Here is a 12,413-nt window from a genome sequence, read left to right as displayed (position 1 = left end):
CAGATGTTGGGAAAGCGGAGAGAAAAGGCTGCTTCTGCCTTTGCTCGCTTCTCGCTGCCAATGGGTCTAAGTGCCCACTAAATAAGGCTGCTGCCAGGCGAGCTCCCCAGAGGCAGCGGGCCTCTCTCGCGCTTCCCATCCAAGAATTACAGGTTCTGTACCTCCCTCCTCCTAACTGCACCAGGCTCATCAAACGCAATTACAGCCCTGCCGAAGCGGCTGCCAGTTCGCATCTTTCCTGGAGATCCAAACAGCGCTGCTGGCCAGCCTTGGACTGCACTTACTGCTGCCCCCTCCGCAGCTCGGCTCTTACTGCGACAGCAGCAGCTCCTGCTCCAGCCGGCCCCGCCTTCCCTCCGGTCCGGTCCCGCCTCCGCGCGTGGGCCCCGCCTGGCTCGCACACCCGCCCCTCGCAGGCCACGCCCCCTCCCAGCGGTTGATGTTCCCCTCGAGAGGAAGAGAGAACGCGCGCGTCGCCGCCGCTGCCTAGTTTTGGCGCGCGCCTCTCCCCCTCTTCCCGCCTCCCCTCCCACTATTGGACCGGTATGCGTGGCTACTCTCCGACTGATTGGCGCACCAGGACTATCGCTCAGGCACGAGCTCCCTCTCGTTATTGTTTACCACAGCGGCCGGCTGGAGCTTCTCCGACTGGTACGCTATTGGTTGGCAAGCTCTTCCCGTTCTGATTGGCTTGAGATGCTTCAGATCGTTGGAGAGGGCGGCCGAGCGTTACGCGGGGGTGGGAGCGGGTGGATGGCCGTCTTGTGAAGGAGGCAGACACGTGTCGGGGCGTTCCTCTCTTTTTTTCACGTAAGAGCCGCATATCTAATAAATATAGCAGAGTCTGGTTTCACCTTAAAGGCTCACACATGTCCTGTGGGATACGATTTCCAGAACTAGAGTCCATTTCCTCCCAGTCCACAACGGCTAATTATGTCGCAATGCATTTTCTCGGAAACGCGTGTAATAAAATGGTTTGGATTAAAAATCAATTTCTCAATATGCCGCGCTGGCAACGCCAGTTTGAGGCTAGCTGGGGTTGTTGCACTATTTGCAGATCAGTTTTGTGATTCTGCTGAAGCGTTCTCATCTTACACATCCTGTTCTTAATGGTAAAAAAATCCCACACAGAACCAGTTGGGTTGTGCATGATTTGGTTTTGGAAGGTCACAGAAAAAGGAAGTGAAAACCTGCAGGTGCTGTCAGCTGTTTATTAGGGGACTGAATCAGGGATAGCCAACTGTTGGCCCTCCAGATCTTGTGGGTCTACAACTCAGACATCATCTGACCTGCTCCACCCAGGAGGGCTGCTCCTGTCCCCTCCTCCCCCACAGGGTCCACAGACACCATATGCTCTGCGGGGGGGGGGGCAGCCAGCCACAGACAACATCAGGGTCTGCTCCTGCTGGACTGCCCCTCCCCTAACTTTAAATGTTATATCATTTGTTTTAGTCCTCTAAAAGAAAGGTAGATAACCTCTGCTTTACATACTTCAAACTGTCTGCTCTTTTTAAGGAAGATGTTCATCTGTATATCTACATGACATTTCTTTGTCTGGAATAGGGTAAACTTTCTAACAGAATTTGTGCAGACATTCCCTCAAATACACTATTATAGATACAATGCTGCTGCTTCCATTGCATTTTCTCATCCATGTTTGGGGAGGGGATGTCATTCGAAGCTTTGGGTTGCACTGCCATCAGTATGTTGATGACATACATAAACATGTGACACCACTTTTGCACCACTTGCCTTGACTACCAGACCATTTAAAAGTGCTGGTCCTAACCTCTCAGACCCTAAACATTTTGGGACAGGACTACCTATAAAACTGTTTGCACCCATATTACCCTGTCTGATGGTCTAAGATCTGCATCTGAGGTCCAGCTTACATGTTCTAACGTGAAATTGATTAGCTTGGTGAGCCCACAATGCAGGACCTTTTTTGTGGTAGTCACAGGGTTGTAGAACTCATTTCCAGTTAAAATTCATTTAGCTCCTTCAGCTCTGGCATTTAAAAAGGACTTAAAACTTATCATTTTTAATATTGCCTTTGCTTAAGAAAATTTTGGTCATCAAATCCAGTACAGTGGTACCTCGGGTTACAGACACTTCAGGTTACAGACTCTGCTAACCCAGAAATAGTACCTCGTGTTAAGAACTTTGTTTCAGGATGAGAACAGAAATCGTGCGGCAGCAGTGGGAGCCCCATTAGCTAAAGTGGTACCTCAGGTTAAGAACGGACCTCCAGAACGAATTAAGTTCTTAACCCGAGGTACCACTGTATCTGTTATGCATCTATTTGACTAAATCTGCTCAGTGCCTCATAGTGTCCCTGAGCTTCTGCTGTTCTATTTCTCTCTATGGATCATTTTGTGAGGGACTGGACCTGAAAAGTGACTAATACAGAAATGGGATAAAATAAGCAAACATATGATCTTCAGCTGGTGGATCGGGACCCAGGACTGATCTAAGAAGCTGCAACAGCAGAGGCATCCTCAGTGCATGTTTGGACTAAAGGCTGGTCCCAGATCTGAAAAGGTTGACAATTACTAATTCTAACAATGGAATATTTTATATTTACAGCCTGCTTTTACTCTGAGGAATTCAAACCTGAGAGCAACTTGTAGCTTGACAACCTTGTGAGACAGGGAGAGAAAGAGTCAAGACCAAGTGCAGGTTTGAAGGACAACTTTGGCAAAGTATTCTCTCCTGGGGTCCCTCCTACATCAATGGGCCCCTCCCAGCAGGCTTATTAGGTGGTGGCAGCAGTAGACGACAGCAGTATGATCTGCACCAGAAAACCCGGAACTGCCTGTCACTTTAATTTCTTCCTCTGCTCTGACTTGTTGCCCAGAGCTACTGTGGAAATTGAAATGGGAGGCAGCTTCCAAATCCAGCTTCCCAACACAAGGAGCCTGAGCCAGCACCAGTGGTGGAAATTGCCAGAGTCCTGGAGCATTTAAGGATGTTGGGTGCTGATGCCAACAGTGTTACCTTGGTTTAAGAACAGCTTAGTTTATGAACAACTTAGATTAAGAACGCTTCAAACCTGGAAATAGGTGTTTTGGTTTGTGAACTTTGCCTTGGAATAAGAACATGTTTCACTTCCTGTTGAGTGTGTTCCATTTGTAAATTGAGTCCCCTGCTGCTATGGAAAAGCATGCCTTGGTTTAAGAACGCTTTGGTTTAAGAATGGACTTTCGGAACAGATTAAGTTCGTAAACCAAGGTACCACTGTGCACCCATTCTCCTGCAGTTCGGACAATCTATTTCTTGAGCATCCATCCTGATTTGATTGCACAAAGCTTATGCAGAGGTAAGATTATGCCCTGCCTTTACGAGCATTTGTTCTGATTTGCATATAAGGAGTTTATATTTACGAGCATTTGTTCTGATTTGCATATAAGGAGTTTATATTACAATGAGCACTCACCCTACATTTATCCTGATTTGCTTGCAGGGTGTTCATACATTGTGTTATTCAGTCAGTCAGTCATTCCACATTTTCCAATGCATTTCTCCATCACTTTCCTAACTGCAAATAATGTTTGTTTGTTTTTTAAGTGGATTGCTTCTGCTAGGGCAACAGAGCATTTTAACCAATTTAATAACGCAAACCTAAATTTCCTGGCATGCACTTGAATCCATCCTGCAAAATATTAACATTTAGGAGGTGCCCCCAGTGAACTCTGTGACTGAGCTGGAATTAGCAGGATTTTCCCACTGGAACCTAGTATTGCTGGATGGAACCAGATATTTAAGGCAAAAATAAGATAGATGCAAACTATCTGATTCTCAAGATAAAACAACCAGATACTGCAGCTTATCATTTGTTTGCAGAGCTGAAGAACGAAACATACTTGAGTCCATGAATGGAAGAGAAGAGACTCCATGAAAAACAAAGGGAGATGTACACAAGAGCTGCACCTACAATGAAGACATCTAAAGGATGTAAAAAATAAGATATTCCATTTTTAAGGTAGATCACTGGCCTCAAGGATAAATACCTAATTACATTTAAAGCATGCAAATTAGAATGGGGAGGTGTAACACAGAAAACCAAGCCTCCCCCTCTATTGTTGTAATTCAATCAAGGCTGGATCTATGAAAAACTGATAAGATAAACTGGAACGGACAGTTAGAAAGCCAAGGTGTAATTACAGAGAGAGTGGAATCTTCTTGTATTATGAGGTCTATTTTTAGCAGGACCGGAAGAAATAATTTCAAAGAAAGTAGTTTTTATAGCCATAAGAAAAACTGAATTTAATATCTACTGTTATAGGAAAAAGCCAGGAGAGGGAAGAGACATGCAATTGTTATGGACAGAACTGGAGGCAAAAAAAAACTTTTGACAGGGTAATTAAGTTTATTTGTAAATCCTCCAACTTGTCTTGTAAAGGCAGGCCTGTCCTTCTGGCGAAGACACTTCCATCTCCTCTGCAGTAGCCGTTCAAATCCATGTCATGTGAATCTCTGGCATATAGTGAGGTAATGAGAAGCATGAAATTGTGCCTTCTGGATGCACACATACGGGACAAAAATGTCTGTAGTCTTTCCAGGCAGTCTTATCCGCTTGGCACATGTGATCATGAGAGGCTGCCCCATGAAATCTGGAAGGATCTGGATGAATTCTATTGGATGTTTCTATTAATGCTTATACATTTTGTGATAATGTTAGTAATAGGGTGCCGTGTTAAGGAGATTGGGAGAGGGGCTTAACAAGTTAGTATAATTTGACACAAAAGTTTTTTGGGTATATAATATGTTTGATCATTTACATAAATGTATATGTTATTAATGAAGAAAATACATTTGTCATCTATTTGCTACTATTCACAATTGTGTATTTTTATGAGAAAAAATAATCAGGTATCCATAGGTTATAGACAATGCTGTTCCTACTCAGAGTAGACCCACTGAAGTGGTATTTATACCTCCCCTTTTCCCTATGAATAATAGGCTCATTAATTTCAATGTGTCTACTTTGAATAGAACTAAGGTGGCTATAACTCCATCCTTGAAGACCTAGTCTTTTTATTATAAATTATTGTTATTTTATTATCAATCACCTTTTATCAATGTATTTTAAATAGACATTTAAATAAATTTTTATTCTTGCAAATCAACTTTATTTTAAGCATTTATTTTGTTGCACAGAACAGCTTGAATTCTAAGTGAAATCTAGGGATCTGTCGTGAGACCTTAGAATTTCAATTTCATTTTCTCCCTATGAAGAGGAGCTCATACAATCTCTATCACCACCCCCACCCCGCTCTTCTCTTTCTTCACATATTTATTAGTTCAACAGGCCAAAACCAGATTTGCAGCTAGCTTTAAAAAAAACAACCCACCTTGTCACTTCTCTTAGCTGGGAATTCTGCAGAAATTAGACAAAGAGCTTTGCTGTTGTTTTATTTTATTTATTTTGGCGACAAGCTGAAGATGCCTTGAATATGATAAAAGGGTTGAATGGCTCAGCACAGTATCCCTTCTCCCTCTTTCCACAGAAATCAAACACCAACCAGGCAAAAAATGTAGAAGAAGAACTAAGTAGTAGAAGAACTAAGAGGTGTCTTGGGAAAGTTACATCCAGGCAACCAATGAAATAGTTTTATTCACTCCTTTATAGCTCTGCAATAAAGAGCATTTGGGAAGGAAGCTGAATCAGATGCACCTCAGAAGGCTGGATACCTCAGTTTATCGATTTCCATCGTGGAAACAATCTAGTCTCCATTTTTCGAGGGGTCCAGGGGCAGCCATTTTGGCACTTGAGGCAAAACGCCCCAGGGCCACCCATACAATGCAGAGGGGGACATGAGGCTCTGAAATGGCTCCCCCTTTTTGAGTCTCCCACACCCAGCAGTGAGGCTTTTGCAGGGGCTTTTCCTTAAGGATCTAAGACTATACACCTTCAAATAAGAACACAAGCTACAGTTCTTAAGAGTGGTTTAACAGTCAATCCCTCTTCCTGGGGAAATCTGGAAATGGTAGTTCTATGGGGGGAATAGGGGTCTCCTAACATCTCCTAATGAAGGGACAGAATACCCAAATCCTGTCTGAAATCACCCCCGGCTTCAATAATCACCCCAGGCCTCAAAACTGTCCAGAATTCCTTTTCTCCAAAACTATTCCTTGAGTGTCTGTTGACTCCCACTTCCCTTTCCCGGGCGCAATATTTTTCCCACCCGAGGGCAAAGCCTCATAAGGCTACACTAGCAACTTTAACAAAGAGTTTCCAAGCACCTTTGTGGAGAAGTCATGCCTTTTTAAAGTAGTATGTATATGAATGCTTGAAATACATGCAACCAAATACATGTTTTAATAAACAACACCACAGACATTTTGCAGTTAAAAAACAGACAGGGAAATGCAATGAAAAGTGTGAGATGAATGATTCATTGGGAGATGTGTAAACACCATGCAAACAGATCAAGATGAACACTCATTGTTTAACCTCCCCACAAACAAATTAGAACAAATGCTCAGTAAAGACTGGACATAGTCAAATCTCTAGGTAAGCTTTGTGCAACCAAATCAGGAGGAATGCTCAATAAACAGATTGTCCAGAGGGGCCCTTTGTCTTGATCTCCTGTTCTGCTGCCCAGTAGTGAAAAAGCAAGGTGAGCTGTGTTTTCAAATACAGTACTATTTTTTTTATCTCTACAGTCCCTGGGCCTCTCAGCCTGGAAAGGCAGCCTCTGCCACATGAGGCAGCTAAAGCTGTCCTCTTTGGTGGCAACCCATTTTTTCCCTCTCCTCTTTCCCCGCTGGAGTGGTTAAGAGAACATTACATCGCCTTGCAGGGGCCATAATGAAAATTTGAGTCCTGTCACACACTAAATAAAATAGCAAAAACTGACAACTCACGGTCTGGATCTGAAACGGATCATTGCTTGCAGGGACTAGCATAAACCATAAGCCCTCTGAGGCAAGTAATGAAAACAGAGGAGCACTTTTCATCTTTGGCCAAAACGTAAAACACAGTGGAAAGGATTCTATCTTTGTCTTCTCCCCACCACCCCACCCTGGCCACCCGCCTCAAAATGTTAGCAAAAATGGGAACAGAAGCTTTTGTTTCACATGGCTCTGACAGGATAATTCAGAGGTGGGGAAACTTTTTCAGCCTGAGGGCCACATTTCTTTCTGAGTGAACTTCCAGGGGGGCACAGGGGTGTGTTTGGCAAGAGCCAAATGTGGGAGGGGCAACCATTGTGACTTAAACTTTGGACTCAAGGCTACAGCCCAGCCACACAAAAGCTGAAGCTCGCTGCATACACCACCCCTTCCCTCCAGGCAAGCAACAGGCATTATCACAGTTTTTCAAGGACACATTTCAGCCAGGTAAAAGTACTCAAGGAGAGTGTGAAGCAGGCCCAGTGAGTAGCATGGCTTGGGAGGCATCCTGAGGGCCAGATAGAGAGACCCTGGAGGGCCACCTTCAGCCCCTGAGCAGAGGGTTCCCATCCCTGCAATAAATGATTCCAGGCAGTTTTTATCAGTGTGGGAGGTGTGATCCAGAATGAGTGCCCCTCTGGAGAGGATGCAGTAGACTTGTGAGGAAAATGGCTGGACCACAGAAGTGTGCTCTGAAGACTACAAAGCTGAAGGGAAGCACACTTTTGGTGGTGGCAGCATCTGGGCAGGGCTTTGGGGCAGATGTGTTTTATGTTTCACAGAGCTAAGATTCCCAGCTCCCTTCACAAACCACATTTCCCAGGAGTACTGGGGGAGGGAGGATGTGCTTGTATAGTGCATACGCAGCCTAAATCCAGACTAAAATTGCTCAGCTGCACCACTGCACACTCTGACCTCTGGGAACCAAGAGTCACTGCCTCTCAGGAAAGGGGAAGACAAGCCGCTTGCTTTCCTCTTTCCTCCCCTTCAGATTCCTTTTTCCATTTGCATGGTGTCTATGAGATTATGAGCCAGTCAGCAAGGATTGCCCAATGTTTTCATATCTCTTCAGCATGCAGGAAATGTTAGTTCCTCTCCTGAGTCGCACCACAACCTCTTGAGGAAACTCCTGGGTAGGCTCATTAACTGTTATCGTTAAACTTGTAAGTAATAATAATTATTAATGTGGCTACCCAGCAGCTTCCCCAGGAGGTAGGTCATAAGAACTTAAGAGCCCTGCTGGATCAGACCAAAGGCTCGTCTAGACCAGCTGCCTGTTCTCACAATAGCCAACCAGATGCCTGTGGGAAGCCCAAAAGCAGGAGACGATGCAGCAGCACTCTCTCTGCTCCTGGCTTATAAAACTGTGCATGGCATGGAAAAGGTGGATAAAGAAAGGGTTTTCTCTCTCTCTCATAACACCAGATCTTGGGGACATCCAGTGAAGCTGAATGTTGGCAAGTTCAGGACAGACAAAAGAAAGAACTGTACTGTACTTCTTCACTCAGTGCATAGGCAGGCAGACATTGGGCCCCCACTCGGCAGAATAATCAGGAGGGCCCCCTAAACACAGTAGGTAGCCGACTTACCACATACTGAAGTAAGCAAAGCAATAACCTTTATCATCTAAGAGAAGGGGAGGGAAAGACCATTAAGCCCAAATTACCAAACAGAACCACAGTATATGAGAACAGGCCTTCTGTTCAGGCCTTGCCACGAAGTTGGTGAGTGGGTTTTTGTTTTGTTTTTTAATGCTCCCTTGGTTTTGTGCAAATGCAGCAATCCTATTCCTGATGAGCAGAAAGAAACAGAGGTTGAACCTGCCAGCATGCTATTCTCTATGGAGTTGTTCTCCTTTCCTTTACCTCAAAGGGTGAACCTAGGACAATGATAAAAACTTGAAGCTGCAGCTGAGGGACTCTTGTGAATTGCCTGTCAGACTCAGTTCCTGAGGAATTGATGGCAGAAGCAAAGATGCTGTAGGAACACCAAGAGCAAGCCTCCTAGTTGCTGTCAGGCCAGGAAGCAAACCTGACTCCATAAGCTTTTATGGTGGCCTTGTCTACACTTTGCTTGTCCCGTGCCTGGAAAGCACAAGTTGATAAGTTTTCTGATTGTCCTGAGCTTTCCCTGGAGATACCAGCTCTTTAACACTAAATTGGAACAAATATCCATCCACAGAAAAATGGATTGATGCTTGCTCCTATTCAACAGAAATAGCAGGTTTCCCTGGGGGAAGCAGTGAGGCGAGTGGAAGTCTGGATGAGCCTGGTGATAGAAGAGCCTCACCTCACTTGTTCTGGCCTACAAGTGTGCAGTAATGCTTCCTTGGCTGGTTTGAGACAAACCTGGCCTTAGCAGCTATGGTGACACAGAGCCCAGTACTGTACTCTGCCAGGATTCTCTATGGATGCAGAGCTGGTTGTTGCTTTATCCCTGCAGTGAACATAGTGGGCTTTTGAACTGGCCTCATGTTGCATCCGACCACTGGTCCAACTAGCTCAGTAACCTCTCCACTGAATGGAAGCAGCTCTTCATGGTCTGGGACAGGGGACATTCCCAGCCTTCCCTGGAGATGCCGGGGACTCAACCTGGGAACTCATGCATGCAAGATACGTGCTCTACCGCTGAGTATTTATTTGTTCGTTCATATTTATTTTATTACATTTCTAATCTACCTTTTCTCTAAGGAGCTCAAGGTAACACGGATGGTGCGGCTCCTCCCAGTTTTTCATCTTCACAACAACCCTATGAGCTCAGTTAGGCTGAGAGACTGTGACTGGTCTAAGGTCACCAAATCAACTTGACCGCTGAGTGAGGATTTGAATGCCTGCTGTCTCAGTTCTTTAACAACCACACTATGTTTTAATATGCAATATTATTTTATAATGGATATTTCTATGCTGCTGGCTTCATTTTTATTTTTGTGTGTGAACTTGATTTAACATCTGATTGCATTGGTATTTTTAGCATATGTTTTATGTACATCTCTTAGAGGTTATGTAAATTAGGTAAAATAAAATAAATCTGAGAGCGTCAAATTGTCAGTAAGGGATTGCAATCTGTTGGTCACCGATCCAAAACGGACAGTGGATTCAGAGCCTGAAAAGATATATCCCTGCTAAGTGAAGACAGAGGATGCAGGTGAAGTCCTCAACTCTACTTTGCAACCAGATTCACATCACATAGAAAGTGCAAAAATGAGGGTGGTCCCTAATGAGGGACAAGAGTCCACTCGCAGTATAGAAAATCCCTTACTTGTGCCTAAGTGCAATTGGAAACAATCTTTCAGAGAGGAAAATATATCTCTTTGCCCTCTAAGCAACTAAATTAATTTCCATTTAACCTTAATAGCTCTTAGCTATGCAAAATAAAGGTCACTTCAGTACTGCAAAAAAGAAATAAGAAAACTTTACATATCCCCACAACTTCGCCAGTGCAGTCAAGGTGCCCAAACGATTTCTGAAAACAATGATGAAATGGTTTGCTCCGTGGTTGGAAAACGCCCTGTTGGAGTGCTAAATTCTTGGCTCTTCTCATGGGACCACTAAGCCTTGGCTAAACACATTTGTCATCTTTACAGTAATTCCATCTGCAGGGCAGTGCAGGGCAACGGGTATCCTTTGGGCAATTATGTTAAGATGGATATACAGCTTCCAGGCTATTTTGCAGGCACCAGACAGATATCATCACACTCTTTTTCTCCAGTGATCTCGAACTGCCAGAATATCGATTAGGTTAAATGCTTCTGACATTTTGTGTGCCTACTGCATACGTCTGGGCAAGAAATGGAGGGCTCATCAACTCCCAAGACTCCCAGTGCACGCTGAGCGAAAACTGCTTCCTTCAATGAAGCCAACATTGCAGCATCAAGGGGCAGCAAGTAGCAGAGGTTGCAAAGGCAATTTCTGAGTAACTAAGTATATGTGATTCCTCCAATGGACTCTGGTTGCCCATGTAGAACTCAGAAAGGGGAAGGAGGACAAAACAAGAATGAGTTGGCAATGTCTGCCAATGGCTCTGGCTCCACCTACTGTTGGCCTCCCAGTCTTCCGCCCTACCAGTACTAATGACCACCAGCTACCACTGTCTATCAGTCTCCTTCAGCCCTTATTTGTAAGCAAGTCAGCCAGGATTCCTGCCTAGCTGTCTACTCTTCTTCATCTTGTGCATGGTAGTCTTTCAGAATTAACATTGACTTTGACATCCCATGTATTAGGATGACCGGATCAGAAAAGCTAGCTTAAGGCTACCAGACGTCCCCACTTCCCGGGGACAGTCCCCGGATTTACAAATTAGTCCCCTGACAAAATCCACTGAAGTTGAAAAGTGTCCCCGGATTCATTGAAAAAAATCTGGTAACCTTTAGCTAGCTGGTCTTTTAAGTTCTAACACTATGACTGGGACATGTGAACAGCTCAGTTGGTTAGAGTGTGTTACTGATGATGCCAGGGTTGCAGGTTTGATCCCTGTGCAGTGCTATTTTTCTAGAAAGAGAGGTGCCAGAACTCACCATGAATGCCTCCCTTGTTCTCTTATAGTGGCAATGGTGCTCACCTGAGAGGTGCCGGAACTGAGTTCCAGTGAGTTCTGGGAGGAAAAAAAGCCCTGCCATATAGGACAGCTGCTTATTCCTGCATTGCAGGGGGGTAGGACTAGATGATCTTCAAGGTGCCTTCCAATTCCATGATTCCATGATTCCAAGACATGTGTTGCCTTCTGTCCACAGAACAGATTGGTGCAACACTATCATTCATTCCTGCAGCTACTAGCTATGACTGTTATGTTCTACTTTCCTTGTCAGAGGCAACATGCCTATGAATATCAGTTGCTGATAATTGCAGATAAGAGTGCTGCTGCACTAAGGTCCTGTTTGTGGGCTTCGCACAGGAACCTGGTGGACCACTGTGAGAACAGGATGCTGGGCTATTGGACGGATTCAGCAGGCTCTTATGTTCTTAAGATATAATTGTAAATACCATAGAAGCGCAGTCTCACAGTTATTTCTAAATGTGCAGCTATGCATATCAATTAGCACATGCAAATCTGTGGCATCTTTTTTGGTGATCCAGTTGCTTAATTTTATTTTATTTTTGCAATGTGGCATAGACCATCCTCTTCTATACTTAAAACATGCATACAAAGTCTTTTATTTAAATACACACACACACACACACACACACACACACACACACACACACTGCCTCCGTTGAGCTAAATCATCATTTATGCATGCTGCACAGCAGTTAGAAAGATTGGGAGTGGAATGTCAGGTGGCTGAAAAGAAAATGGAGCAGAGTGGAGTAAACTTTGGGGAATAGCAAATGCTCATTTTGACCCAAATTGTGGTGGGATGTGGAGAGAGAGATAGCCGCTGCTTCTCACAGGGTCTTTCTCTCAAATACATTATCTGGAGAATTCCAGACTAGGAAGAAAAGCACCGTGTTGAATTGGATGAATAGAAATTATGTATATTGTTCTACTGCAGGCTGAAAGATGTCTGAAATAGTCAGCCG

This window comes from Podarcis muralis, chromosome 7 (assembly GCF_964188315.1).
Source record: "Podarcis muralis chromosome 7, rPodMur119.hap1.1, whole genome shotgun sequence".
Lineage (NCBI taxonomy): Eukaryota > Metazoa > Chordata > Lepidosauria > Squamata > Lacertidae > Podarcis > Podarcis muralis.
The sequence above is the reverse complement of the archived record's forward strand: the minus strand, read 5'-3'. Positions refer to the sequence as shown.